The sequence below is a fragment of the Mastigoproctus giganteus genome, chromosome 8 (genome assembly GCF_048544385.1).
Source record: "Mastigoproctus giganteus isolate SK-2022 chromosome 8, ASM4854438v1, whole genome shotgun sequence".
NCBI lineage: Eukaryota > Metazoa > Arthropoda > Arachnida > Uropygi > Thelyphonidae > Mastigoproctus > Mastigoproctus giganteus.
The window spans coordinates 57,798,689-57,813,837 of NC_143582.1; the positions used below are offsets into that span (position 1 = coordinate 57,798,689).

At 36.6% G+C, this 15,149-nt stretch overlaps 1 protein-coding gene and 1 non-coding gene across 3 annotated transcripts in view; one reads left to right on the plus strand and one right to left on the minus strand.

Moving 5' to 3' along the window:
- LOC150081550 (organic cation transporter protein-like) overlaps window positions 1-15,149 on the minus strand; it is a 165,577-nt gene that overhangs the window by 119,666 nt on the left and 30,762 nt on the right. The gene's annotated exons all lie outside the window — the stretch shown is intronic.
- Window positions 3,635-3,708, plus strand: TRNAI-AAU (transfer RNA isoleucine (anticodon AAU)). The gene has a single exon. It is a non-coding gene; the product is annotated as a tRNA-Ile (tRNA).

Here is a 15,149-nt window from a genome sequence, read left to right on the forward strand (position 1 = left end):
CTCCTACTAAACTGAAATTGTTTTGAAATGTTTTCTTTGTAAACTTACTTTCTTTCCGATTGCTATTCTTATTCAGAAGTCTTTGTAAAATTTTGTGTCTTACAGAACATTTAATCTCTTCTTGCACGCACTATCTACCTTGCTCTCTGGCAACAACTACTCACAGAACTTAACTTGACTACTATGCAACCTGTTAGTGCCCTAATCAATTCCAAATATGCTTTCATAGCTTTTTTCCATATTTGTTACTTCTCGTTTCAAGCCAAGAGGCCATATCCTGGCATCAACTCCTCCACAAACCATCCCACAACCAGCTCCCAGTCATCTATAACGTTTTAGCCTGCCTCACTAAGTCATTACTCGATGTGTTCCCATTCCAGAGTCACCTCTTCAACACTGGATTCAGAAGCACACAGATGGCATCCAACTACGCCATCTGTGTGCTCCTACTAAACTGTATTTGACTTGACTTATGGATAAGATTTTGCTGACAATGGCTTCCCTGTAGTGGGATTTCTGAGCTTCAGGACAGTACTTTCTCCTTTGCTAAAGAGAAATTGCAGGGAGCCTACACTGCTCCCTGCAATTTCTCTTCTCCTCGCTGAGCTGGTACACTCTTCTCATCCTGGTGGGATTTAAATGCAAACTAGAGCTGTCTCTCTCGAATAGCATCTGCTGACGAAGAACTCGCCGTCGTGCGATTTATATGTTGTCGTGCTAACCCCTTCTGGAGGCAAGACTGATACCTGCCATGTGGGCTTCATATGGCGCTCATATGGGAGCATGTCTCCTAGGACTTTCTCACCCCTCGGGGGAAACAGTTCCATTCCTCACTTCTCCATGGCCCACTCTTATTTAAGTACATTCTGACCCATCTTTCTTCACTATTTCCTTACTCACTCCTTCCAAACGTTTTTTTTTTTTTTTGCCTCTATCAGGAATTAAGGCGACCCTGACGGCGGCCAGCCAGTCAGAGTATAATGGGCAGCCTGGCTGACATATCAGTTGTGGTGGCGGGCAACGTAGGCTCACATTAGCAGCCCTGTGACCAAGTAGCCGAAGCACAACAACAGAACATAACACTACTCTGACACAAACCCAAACATTACACTTTTTCTGGCTTTTACAGAGGTTCACTACTTCTCCACAAAGCACCATTGCACAGATTTGGGCAACCGCAGGTGGCGCCTTCCCCAAAACACTATGTAGGGTCTGTGGAGAACATCATCCATCAACAGTTGCATATGAGTAGTGTCTTCTACATAGGTTCTCAGACTTCTGACCCCTTACCAGAAGAAAGAAAGGGCACAATGCGTACATGCAATATTGTCGACGCGACAGAAAAAACTGAAATACTACCACATCCTGCATATTCCCCTACCCTTGCATCCTCGGATTTCTTCCTCTTTCCTGTCCTAAAGTCCTTTCTTCTTGGAAAACACTTCGCTGCTGCTAATGTGATTTCTACTGCCGAGTCGTAAGGATAATCAGAGGACTTCTACAAAACTGGCCTGTAGAAGTGTTGAAAGGTGTAAAAATGTGTCATTTTGTTCGGTGACTATGTAAAAAAAAGTGTAAAAGATGGTGTTTGTTTCAATCTTCTATGAGAACAACTTATGGATAAATACAAATCTTTTTTGAAGCCCCCTCGTACTACATGCTACTTTTTATGTTGTTATACTAAATGTAAAATTGCTTCTTTGAATGTAAATTACTAGTCTTTGATATATTGTATTGATAATTTCATTCATTATTATAATCTATCCTAACAAAAACTACACGTTTTGGTATTATGTTGGAACAGTTGCCCCACTTTTCGTTTGCTGAATGGGCCCCCCCATTTCTTGGTTCAGCCACTGATCTAATACTTTACCACAGCGGGGAAGTAATGAAAATAAATTATGTAATAAATAATGATGTATTCTTCTGTTCTCTTCAGTTTAACATATTCAAATTAATAGTAATAGTAACAGAGGCATGTGATGCAAGAAAGCAAGTATATGAGCTTATGTAGCATCAGCAAAAAAAAAAAAATAAAAATAAATAAATAAAATAAAAAATAATAATAAATTCGCACAACCATTCCCTCTTAAAAATTTATCCAGTTCCTCCTTGAATTTATTTAAGCTATCAACTTCCACAACGACAGATGGAAGTTTATTCCAGCAATTACCCACCCGCTGGCTAAAGCCAAATTTCCATACATCTATTCTACAACTGTCTTTCCTCAATTTGAATCTATGCCTCCTTAGATTCGTAATCTGAGCAAGTGGAAGAGTCCCATCAGAATTCAGGGTGCTCAGCACATTCAAGGCCTTATACGCCACAATCAGATCACCTCGCAGGTGCCTACTCTCCAGCCGCTGCAATTTGCAGAACCTAAGCCTCTCTTGGTAGGGGGATTCATTCCCCTCACCAACCTTGTTGCCCTTCTCTGTACACGCTCAAGCAAATCTACATCCTTCCTAAAATGAGGCCTCCAGACCTGTACGCAGTACTCAAGGTGTGGCCTGACCATTGCCTTATACAAAGGGATAATCACCTCCTTTTCCCTGTTAGCAAAATTCCTGTATACCATTGTCAAAACCCCATGACCTGCTCTTGCAGCATGTCTACATTGCTCAGAAAACTTCATATCTGACTGCACAATTATTCCCAGGTCTTTTTCATTTTCTACCACCCTAAGTGTAGTACCACACAGTTGGTACGTTTCTCTGGGGATTACTTCTACCCATATGCAGTACTTTGCATTTGTCAATGTTAAACTTCAGTTGCCACTTCTCAGCCCATCTGCTCAAATTTTCTAGATCTTGTTGCAGTGGCACACTGCCATTAACAACAACCCTGCAAACCTTTGTAACATCTGCAAACTTCGACACTAAGCCTGATATGGCTTCATCAATATCATTGATAAATGATAAAGGTGGTAGATGACTTTCATTAACCGGTGAAATACCACCAGTTTGTTTATTGGAGGCTTGAAGTGGTGAAACCCATGTTTAGTCTCTAGAGCAAAGTTTCCGGCATCCCCCTCCCCCCATATTTCTCCTTCAACCCATGCACGTTACTAAGTACTATAGGTTTTCATACCTTTCGTGTTTGGGGTTTTCATAAAAAATATATATATTTATACAAAACAACAGTAGGCTCAACACCGAATCTACTAATAACATTAGTCCTCGAAGAGCAGCGTTCATTGATTACCACCCCTCTTTCTTCTCCCACTCAACCACGGTTTTATCCATTGCAGCAACTTAACCTTAATACCATTCTGCTCCAATTTGTACAGTAGTCTTCCATACGCAACAGTGTCAAGAGCTTTCCTGAAATCCAAGTACTGTACTACTGTACTGTATATGATATCCTAATTATTTTTTTCCCCAATGTAACCCCTTTTGTAACCACTTGTCAGTATGAATAGTATTTCCGATTCCCCTTCTACCCCCTTACTTTTACGGCTAACAGCAAGAAAATGCAGCATTTCAACTACACATTAGCCATTACGTTAGGTTGTTGCAGTTTCGGTATATAATGTTACTGTGCGGTGAAAATTTGGCAGGCTATTCGAAAAACCTTTTCGAAATAGGTTTGGAATTTACAATTCATAAATAATAAATGGAAACAGCCGTTCCATGGCCCGTTAGCTCAGTTGGTTAGAGCGTCGTGCTAATAACGCGAAGGTCGTGGGTTCGATCCCCACACGGGCCATGTTTTTTTTTTTTTTTTTTGTGTGTGTGTGTGTTTTATACACAGGGTGCAACCTCTATTTTAATTAATTGTAACGATTAACGAAGTAACTCCTCAACATTTACTTTATTCAGCATATAAAACAAATACTATTCGTATTTTAAACCACGATTTTTTTTTTTAATCCAAAAATAAAGCACAAGATTATCTTAATTTGAATATTCGACACAACACACCGTAATAGACCATGTTCGGCCAATGAAATTAATGATATCGATTTTATGAATAATAAAAAAAAAAAAAAAAAAGGCGCCAGTGGAAATGCCATCCAAAAAAATAAATACTCTATAAATGAGGTTGTCAAATTTTGTAAAAGAAAGTAAGAGAAAATTTCGCTGTGTGGGGCCAAACTCAACCTTGTGTTATCTTCTACTGCAATAGATTCTAGACACGCTAGATCAGATTTAAACTCGCAATTTGCAACTTTCGTAGCAAGCTTCTCACATTTTTGAATATTTTTTGCCACCTTTTTTTTTTTTACGTTGTGGCACACACAAGTACAGCATGACATACAAAAGTTCTGTGAGAGCTGCATATGAGCCAAAAAATTTAAAGTCTGGCATACGTGGATTTTGATCCGGTACAGTGCATTACGCCATACTTCTTACAAATTAATTATATGCACTCACAGAACAAAAATATGTACATCTGCCGTCAATTTTCAGTGCTGCATGCAGAGGCGGACTGCGTCAAAAATTCTTACCTGGGAAAACTTGGGAGCTGCCTCACACAAGTGTTTATGGCCAAAATCACACCGGCCTCCGGCCAAATAAGTCTTATGGCCAGTCCGCCCCTTGCTGCATTCATAAAAATTTCGGGAATTTCCTTATGTGGTCATCAATGCTCATATTACGTCGAATCCGTTATGCTGCTACGAGAATTAAAAAAAAAAAAAAAAAAAAAGGTTCCAAATAGTATAATAGTTTGATAAATAGTTTGTCAAATTCCAAGTTTATTTTTATAAATAAACTTGGAATTTGACAAACGATCAGCAATGCCATATGTATATTTCTGTATGAAACTACCGGAAACCTCATGAGTCGTTTAATTCAGGGAGTCAAATTCCAATTCCATATTCCTTTATAAGTAAAATAATCCATTAGCGCGAAAAATAAAACGTCTTTTTTATTTTAATGATTAGAAAACACAATGAATATTTAAGCTAAATTTCATTGCCAGAGTATTGTTGTTGAAGTAATAACACAATAATAAAATAATCAAAGCAATAATGAATCAAACAAAGCATCAAAGCGATTATTAACTTTTTCCATAAAAAAAAAGTTAACAATTAATTTAAACGAACCACGTATATGAAAAAAAGTTCAGTTCATTTGCAATGCTTGGTCAATTACACAAATAACCAACACAGCGAAGTGAAAGTAAATGTATAAAGTTCTTTTCGACCAAATGGTATGTGTGCTGACAAAATTTGATGACTAAATGCTAATTTTAACTGTCAAGTAGAATAAAATTACTTTCTTTTTTTTTTTTTTTTTGGTAGTAGTTGTTGGCGCATCGGCTTCTGTGGCCATAATGCACCTCCCAAGGTTTTTTGCTATATTTTGATCCAAGCCCGAGGCGGGATTCGAACCCGCAGCTGCCAGGCAGGCACTTTACCCGCCCGGCTAGCCCGGTAGGCAATAAAATTACTAAACAGTCTGAAGTTTCACTGTGTTTCTGAATTCTTTTTGGAATCCAATCATCAAGCCAAAACGAGGTTTTGGCTTGATGATTGGATAATATTTATTAATTTAATAAATATTAAAAGTCCAAATGTAGTTTTCTCAAGAAATATAGAAAAGCTCACACTTGCGTATGCAGGGTGATTCAGGAGGAATAGTAAATATTTTGGGAGGTTATAGCATCGATTATTCTGAGTAATAAAATTCATATAAACATGTGTCGAATTCTCAATAGATACGGAGATACAGCTGTTTGAAACTGGTGCGCACAAAGCCATTTTGGGAGGTATTAAAGAACGATAAATAACTTATTATTTGTATTTATTGAACTTTTTGAATGATACAAAACCAAATAAATGATAAATTTCTTAACAGTTCACAATAAATGTTTTTCGAACATTTATTGTGAATATGGCCCCTTACTTTTACGGCTAACAGCAAGAAAATGCAGCATTTCAACTACACATTGGCTATTACGTTAGGTTGTTGCAGTTTCAGTATATAATGTTACTGTGCGGTGAAAATTTGCCAAGCTATTCGAAAAACCTTTTCGAAATAGGTTTGGAATATGGAATAGGTTTTATTTATAAATAATAAATTGATCAATGCACTTTGCGACTCTTGTGGTAATATTCTGAGGTCGTCTTGACGTTCCTTTATGAGGGCAGCAGTATCCAAAATGCGAGCGAGCAATTCGTCTCGTATTCACATTTTCTTTGTATACTGCGCTTTTCATCCACCCCCACAAGTAAAAATCTAAAGGGGTGAGGTCTGGAGACCTTGATGGCCAATGAACGGGACCACTACAGCAATATCTAAATCGAACTTTCAGATAAAGTTAGAATGTTTTATTAGCAGAATGTGCAGGAGCTCCGTTATGCTGAAATTTCATACCAATTCTTATAACCAAGGGAACATCCTCCAATAGTAGTGAAAGTTCGCGACAGTTTCAAACAGCTGTATCTCCGTACCCACTGAGAATTGAACACATGTTTATATGAACTTCTTTACTCAGAATAATCGATACTATAACCTCAAAATATTTACTGTTTCTCCTGAATTACCCTGTATATAGTAACTGACTTTTATGTGATTAAAAATCGCATAAAAGTCAGTTACTATAATGTGCTAATGCGCCACCTGACCCACAGAATTATGTCACTGTGCAAACCTTTCTTTTACTAAAACACAGTAATTTATTAACGAAATTTGAATGCAAAAACTGCATATTTCATGTAAATTTTCTTTCAACTGCTCACAACACTAATATTACTTTTGAGAAATCAAAATGGCACACAGTATCTCTTGTTATTACTTTTTATTATACTGAATGATTGATTCAGGATAAAAATAACCCTAATGCAAAATAGGGACTAGAGGAGGGAGGGGATCCCTCATTATCAAGCTATTAGTTTTTCTCCTGATCTATGATCTACTCCAAATGTATAATATATTATTTACTTATATGTATGAAATACTTCACTTTATGTGCTGCCATCTGGTGGCAAACAGTTCAATATTTTATTCGGTTTGCTAAATGAGAATGAACCGAGATTATACGGAGTATTTTACATATTTATTTTATTTTCGAAGCACAGAATATATCAATAAAAGCTTTAAAAATATGCAATAATTAACGATTTCATTAAAAATGCCTTATTTCCAAACGTTCTTTGAAACACTCTGAATCATTGGATACACTGATACATAGTTTGGGACCCGGGCCATAACTAGAAAAAAGTACCCACTGGAAACAGTTCATATTACGCTTCCTACAAACTTAAAATTTAATTTAAAAATAATTAAATTAAATTTTAAGTTGTAGGAAGCGTAAAGGAAGTAAGTAATCTCTTAGCCATAATTATGAAAGCTTCCTGGGACTCGGGGTTTATCCCCATGGACCGGAGCTTTGCAAATGTGTCCCCAATTCACAAAGGTGGATAAAAGGGTGACAGAAGTAATTACAGAATTAGTCTAACTTCTGTTCCAGAAAAAATAAGGAAGCGATGTAGGATCATCTAGACAAGACTGCAGTTATAGTTCACACACAGCATGAGTAAGGCTTGTGTGACAAATCTGATTGGATACTAAGATGTCGTCACAAAAGAACTGGATGCAAAAATAATTTTTATATCACATACTCGGATTTTACGAAAGCCTTTGATACTCTGGCACATGGAAGACTTCTATATAAATTGGAGCAGTATGGCATTATGAACAAGTTGCCACAATGGATAAAACGATGGTTGAGTGGAGAAGATAGAGAGTGGTAATCAATGGCTCAACACCAAACTCAGTCCCCCTGAGTTTGGTGTTGAACCCATTGTTGTTATTATTGGCCATATGGTCAACATTAATACGGCGCCTCCGTAGCCAGGTGGAAGGAGCAGCAGAGTGTAGCACACGCTTCTTGATTAGACCGGTGATTCGAGCCCGTCACCACCAAATACGGAGGATGCGGACAGAAGGTCAGGAAATGACCACCGCATATCCCGGAGCAATATGACCTTAGTTGCTAATGCTCCTAAAAAACCAAAATAACAACAATAGCAACGTTAACATGTCTAAGTTTGCAGACGATACGAAGTTTGGCAATGTTTATGGCCATAAACCCTAGTATGAGGCCACTATAAGTTTTCCCAGTAAGAATTTTTGACCTAGTCTGCCTCTGGTTGTTAATGACAGCAATGATGGTGCACTACTGCAACAGGATCTGGAAAAGTTGAGCAGATGGGCTCAGAAGTGGCAACTGAAGTTTAACATTGACAAATACAAAGTACTGCATATAGGTAGCAGTAACCCCAGAGTAATATATTAAGTGGGTGGCACTACACTCAGGGTAGTGGAGAATGAAAAGACCTGGGGGTAATTGTGCAGTCAGATATGAAGTTTTCTGAGCAGTGCAGACAGGCTGCAAGAGTAGCTAATGATGTCTTGTCAATGATATACACGAATTTGGCTAGCAGGGATAAGGGGTTGACTGTCCCCATGTATAAGGCAATGGTCAGGCCACACCTTGAGTACTGTATATAGGTCTGGAGGCTTCATTTTAAATAAAATAACAAATAAATAAATTTTCTGTTTATACTCCGGGACGACCAAACGGTCAGAGGAGTTCACAAGATAGACAGAATACAAGAAACAGCACCATATTCAGTAGTCACAGGCTTGAACCCCGGTCACTCAAGACACGTGTACTTATGCACCCGCACGCCTGACCACTAGGCTACGGCGGCTTTAGGAAAGATGTAAAGCAGCTGGAATGAGTACAGAGAAGTGCAATGGAATTGGTGAGTGGAACAAAGGGTTGGTGTTTCAAGAAAGGCTTATGTTGTACAAATTGCAGCTTCTGGAGACTCAGAACCTGCAAGGTGATCTAATTGAGGTGTATATGGCATTGAATGGTTTGAGCAAGCCCAATGCTAATTGGATTCTTCCTCTTGCTCAGATTACTCACCTGAAAGGGACATAAATTACATTTGAGGAAAGACAAGTGTAGAATAAGTTCCAGGCAGAACTAGACAAACATTTGAAGTAAATAGATGGGTGAAATGTAAGGGTTTTTTTTTTTGGCTGATGCTATATAAGCTTGTTTTCTTGCATCATATGCCTCTACTAATGCTAATGCTAATTTTTGGATTGACCAGAGAGGAGGAAGTGGTGGTTAATCTGTGAGACATAGCAATATATTACTGATTAAACATTGATATTTATTCGTTTGTATTATTTTGATATTTTAAGCATGAATATATATAATGAAATTTATTCATTTTAGAATTTAGAGATTTTTTATTATACATTTTTTTTAAAACATGATTAATAATGTAAGGTCTTCTAACTTCTCCACTAATGCCGGTGTCCCCCAAGGTTCAGTTCTTTCCCCCACTCTTTTCCTCTTGTTTATTAATGACCTTCTTCCATTGACTGGAAATCCTATCCATAGTTTTGCCGATGATAGCACATTGCATTCCACTTTCCATTTTGAGAAACCTTGTCCTGCTCAATCAGCTTCAACTTCTTGAAAATCTGCTACCAATTCCTTAAATGCCGATCTTCAGGTAATTCTCCAGTGGGGCAAAGACAACTTAGTTGATTTCAACCCTTCTAAAACTCAGTCTTGTCTTATATCTCGCAAAAAGGATTCTTCTGCTCCTATGCTTATCTTTAGTGACACTCTGATTTCTAGGCAAAATGATATATCTCTTTTGGGGATTACCCTGACGTCTAATCTCTCTTGGCACAAGCACATTACAAATATTGCTTCCTCTGCATCTAAAAAACTTGGTTTTCTCTTTCGCTCTCGGCGTTACTTTTCTTCCAAACAGCTGCTCATTCTGTATAAATCGCAAATCTGCCCTGCCATGGAATATTGTTCCCACATCTGGGGTGGTGCCCCCAAAACCTCTCTCAGGCATCTCGATTCCATTCAGAAGAGGGCAGTTAGGTTAATTAATGATTCATCTCTAACAGTCTCTCCACTCGCTTTCTCATAGACGTACTGTCTCTCCACTCGCTTTCTCATAGACGTACTGTTTCTGCTGCATGCCTCTTCTACAGATACTTCCATAGGCACTGTTCTTCTGAATTGGCTTCTATAATTCCCGCTCTCTCTTTCAAAACAGTCCGAACACGTGTCGCCACCAGCCAACATCCATTTACTGTCCAACTTCAAACCCACAGAACCAATTTTTCATCTTCCTCATCAGGAGCGGATTAAGATCGGTTGAGGCCCCGGGCGCAGAAGAAAATATTGGGCCCCTTAAAAAAAAAAGAGAGAGACAGGGAAAATAAAAATACATGTTAACCAATTTTTTAAATAAATAAAAAATATTATGTACTATTAATGTTTTATTTCCAATAAAATTTGAATATAATATAATTAATAATAGCATAATAATAATCACAAAGTTTTGAACTAATATGTTCAACTAATTTGTTGGGTTTTGCGTGGGCCCTTCAGAAGTCAGGGCCCAGGGCGCGTGCCCAGTGCGCCCGCTGTTAAATCCGCCTCTGTTCCTCATTTATTCATTCAACTGCCGTTTTCTGGAACAACCTTCCTTCATACGTATTTCCTGAAAATTACAATCTACAGAAGTTCAAGACCAATGTCAACAAATATCTTCTTTCGTCTTCTCAACCTCCAACCCAAGCACGGTACTAAAGTACTATAGGTTCTAATACCTCTCGTGTTTGGGGCTCACATAAAAAAAAAAAAAAAAAAACTAATTTATGGCTTAACTTATTTGCTGTTTATGCTTTCATGCATTTCACCTTCACAAATATATATTACATTAACCTCTGAAACTAATTTAATACTAATCATAAAACACAATACAATGGACTGATTAGGGGTGGAGATTATTATTATTATTATTATTATTATTAGCCATATGGTGCAAGGAAGCCTTATGAGGCTCATGCTGCACCAGCCAAAAAAAAATTTCTGAGTTACCCTAAGAGAGAGAAAACAAGAGTCAGAAGTAGAGGGGAATCACCAAGAAAGAGAAGGATGATGATATCCAGCTGAGAACCCTGGGTGCACCAAGCCCATACTCACCAGATGTGAGCCCCTGGGGCAGAGGCGGATTCAACGGCGGGTGCACCGGGCGCACGCCCTGGGCCCCAACTTCTGAAGGGCCCACGAAAAACCCCAACAAATTAGTTGAACATATTAGTTCAACTAATAGTTAAACTAATATGTTCAACTATTAGTTCAAAACTTTGTGATTATTATTATGCTATTATTAATTATATTATATTCAAATTTTATCGGAAATAAAACATTAATAGTACATAATATTTTTTATTTATTTAAAAAAATGGTTAACATGTATCTTTATTTTCCCTGTCTCTCTCTTTTTTTTTTAAGGGACTCAATATTTTCTTCTGCGCCCGGGGCCTCAACCGACATTAATCCGCTCCTGCCCTGGGGTTAATATAATACAATGCTTTATTTGTTATCATTTCATCATTACATTTACAACTTGTTAAGGATCAGTAAACCCTTGTCAACAAGTTTCTGAATTACAATAATTCAAATAACCAATTTAATTATATTCCACTTTGTCTCCCACGGAAGTGGGGGGAAACGGTCTTCAACTAATTTACTGATTCCAAAAAAAAAAAAAAAAAAAAAAAAAACCCTAAAACTCAAAACAAAATGAGGTTAACAGTCTATTTCGTTAAACACAAAATAAATTATTATTATTATTTGCTATATGGTGCAAGGAAACCTGAGGCTTATGCTGCACCAGCAAAAAAAAAAAAAAAAAAAGAAGTCGAGCGAGTGTGTGTGTGTGTGTGTGTGTGTGTGTGTGTGTGTGTGTGTGTGTGTGTGTGTGTGTGTGTGTGTGTGTGTGTGTGTCAGTCAGTCAAAGTAGAAGGGAATCACCAAGAGACATGATATCCATCTCAGGACCCTGGGTGTGCCAAGCCCATACGAGCCCCTGGGGTAGTGTTTGTAATAAAAAAAATTCAATATTTCCTAATACATTGTTAACAATATAGTGGAGGAGGGGAGTATCCAAGATCAAAACCAATATTCTTCTTAATAACTTATCAAAGGAGTCAAGTTATGACTTATTAGCTTTGGCAGAAATAATGACTACATAAATGTTTTGTATATGTTAAAACAAGCATAAATAAAATCTTAATTTACTTATGGCTTAAGAAATATGTTTTCCCTTTGTTAATGCACATCTAACCATATTTTAAGTTATTTAACATCAGAATGGAGAAATCATTATATTACAAAAGTTCTTGAATATACACAATCATGTATATAGCTTGATTACAGGAATAAATTGAACAGATTGGTGTGTTGGTATTGCCTCTTATTCCATCAAACCATATCCTTTTAACATATCCAAAAAATAACACCAAACTGAAATTATTCAAGTTAAGATTTTCACTGAAGGAGACACTTAACTCTCCAATAACTGTACCTTTATTTTTCTGATATGAATATATCTCTGCTCAAAAGTGATTACATGAAGGAACAGTTACCCAAATAAGAAACAGAAATTTTCAGCATCCTAGGTCTATAATTTCTACAATAATTGCTTTGCCCTGTCTTATATAATGATGTTATTCTGAAGGTGATTAAAGAAGATGAATATATATTCCCTTTCCCAACATTCTGGCAATTAAAGTAATGCAAGTAAGTGTTTGTGTGGATTCATTTCCTTAATGCAAATTTGAATTTTTCTTGTAAATATGCTTATGTGTGCACGGATGCGCTCTCGCTCTCTCTCTCTCTTTTTTTTTTAGCTGGTGCAGCAAAAGCCTCAAGCTTCCTTCCACCATATGGCTAATAATAATAATTTTTTCCCATGGGGAAAAAATCAGGAAGTACACAAACCTAAGACAGGAGATCAAAGAAATGTGGCATATGCAACAAAAAACGAACAACCCAATCATCATGTCAACCACAGGTATGGTGCCAAAGACCTTAACATAACTGCCTAGCAACAATAGTTCTCCCAGTGAACACCTACAAAGTTCCTTGACCAACAGTAACACCAGACGTAACAACAACCACCCTGTGTACGTGGTAGCAATACCTGTCATGAGGTGGAACCCCCAATCAGGGAGAAATAATATAAGAGCAATAATAATACAAAGTGTGTATGTACAATAACAACTGTTACACATTAAAGAATTAGTAAATATATCTACAAAATTGTTAGCAATCTGAAGATGTCTATTAGTACTTACTGTATCACATATTTAATTGGTTAAGATCATTATTCTTAAATTAATATGTTTTTTTTTATTATTATTAAGGTATTAATTACTGACCATTTGTCTTTCATTTATAAATCCTTATTGCCAATAGTATTTCTGCAATATATATTCTATTTTTCTATTAAACTATTATTTCTTTTTCTTAAAACCTTGTAATCATAAAAATATGAAATCCTATTTGGGCAATTCTTGAATTATTTAAAGAACTTATCTCAGAATTAAAGTTCTGATTTCACAGTCATCCATGGTTTATCTTGCTTCCTAATTTTGCCAGAAACATTTTTCCAAAATCTGTCTTCTTAGGTTATCTTTATTTTTGAATCTTGAATTATTTACTAGGTAAATTATTTTGTTATAAAAGCAGTTTGTCTTGTGCTGGATTTACTGCTCCCCGATTTAAAAATAAGTCAACATGATTTGTAAGAAGAGTTAGGGTGAAAAAAATCAACGGTATGAGAGCAAAAAGCATAGGTATGTGTAATAATCTGAAAAGTTTGTCTTTAAAACATAGAACAAGAAAATAAAACAGGTTATGTTAGGGTTACCAACAGTAAAAACAGGTGAATGTATACCTGCATATACACCAAAAATGCAAACTTTGGAGATACTCGAGACATGGTGTCACTCAGATATAAGGGATGCAGAATATAAGGGATGCAGAATTTAAATATGGGGAGTACAATGTGTATGGATAGGAGAGACAGGACACAACAGGGCAAGGGGTTATGCACTTAGTTAAAAAGCATAAATTCTAAGCCTGTGCATCCAGTTGACACAAGTGGCCACAACATGAGTGCAATGTAGAGTCAGTATGGTGTGACATAACAAGCGAGAAAACAAAACAGAGTGGGGAGGGGGGGGTGTTATAGGCATCATGACTATGAAGGGTACAATAAGCAAATGTACAGACATATAAAGTGGGTCAGTAAATCAGAATATTTTCTAATGGGAGATTTTAACTTTCAACATATTAACTGGAACTTATGGGTTGGTCATCCAAATGGTAGCAAAGAAGTCTGTGCAGTTACACCAACTGAAAGAAATTTTAAACATATGCTACCGGAAATCATGGAATATGAAAGAACTTTTGTCTTGGTGGCAAGATGGTGAAAACCGAATAAGCAATTTGTTTTCTGATAAAATAAGAAATAAAAATTAATGATTTTAGAGATTTTGTCGAAGACAATTTATCTTTAAAATCAAGTGAAATTCCCTTTTCAATTAAGAAAGCCAGAAATATCTTTGAAACCACTGCGATTAGCAGTGCTGAAGCTGAGCGAGCTTTCAGCATAATGAATAATATTGTGTGAATAAATGAATGAATAATATAGTGACAATTAAACATGTTGCAGATTATGATGACCATAAATCTAAACGGAAAACCATTGCTTCAATTTGATCCGGATCATTATGTCAAATCATTCCTCTGTAATAATAGCTCAGCTATTGAGCAAAGAAGATCGAAAACAAATATTAATAAAGAGAAGTAAATTGCATACGGCAATTTTTAGAATAAATTTTTCTTGAATTTGTGAAATAATTTTTTTCATGTAATCTGTGATTTTTGTGTACCTTTTCTAGAACAGTTTGTTGTGTTATGCAATATTTGTTTTTATATTCTAGAATGCTTTATGATAATTCGTTATTTGTGATATGGGAAATATTTTCATGTTATTTTTTATTCGCAATATTAAAATTTTATCATGAAAAAATTGTATCCATTATATTTCCCTAGTTGTAAAAAAAGAATAAAAAAGTTGCGCATCTGCCAAGTAGTAGTAGTAGTGGCATGTGATGCAAGAAAGCAAATGTATGAGCTTATGCAGCATCAGCCAAAAAAAAAAAATCACACCATTCCCTCCAAATGCCTGTCCAGTTCTTCCTTAAATTTATTCAACCTATCAACTTCCACAACAACAGATGGAAGTTTGTTCCAGCAATTAACCACCCGCTGGCTAAAGGCAAATTTCCGCA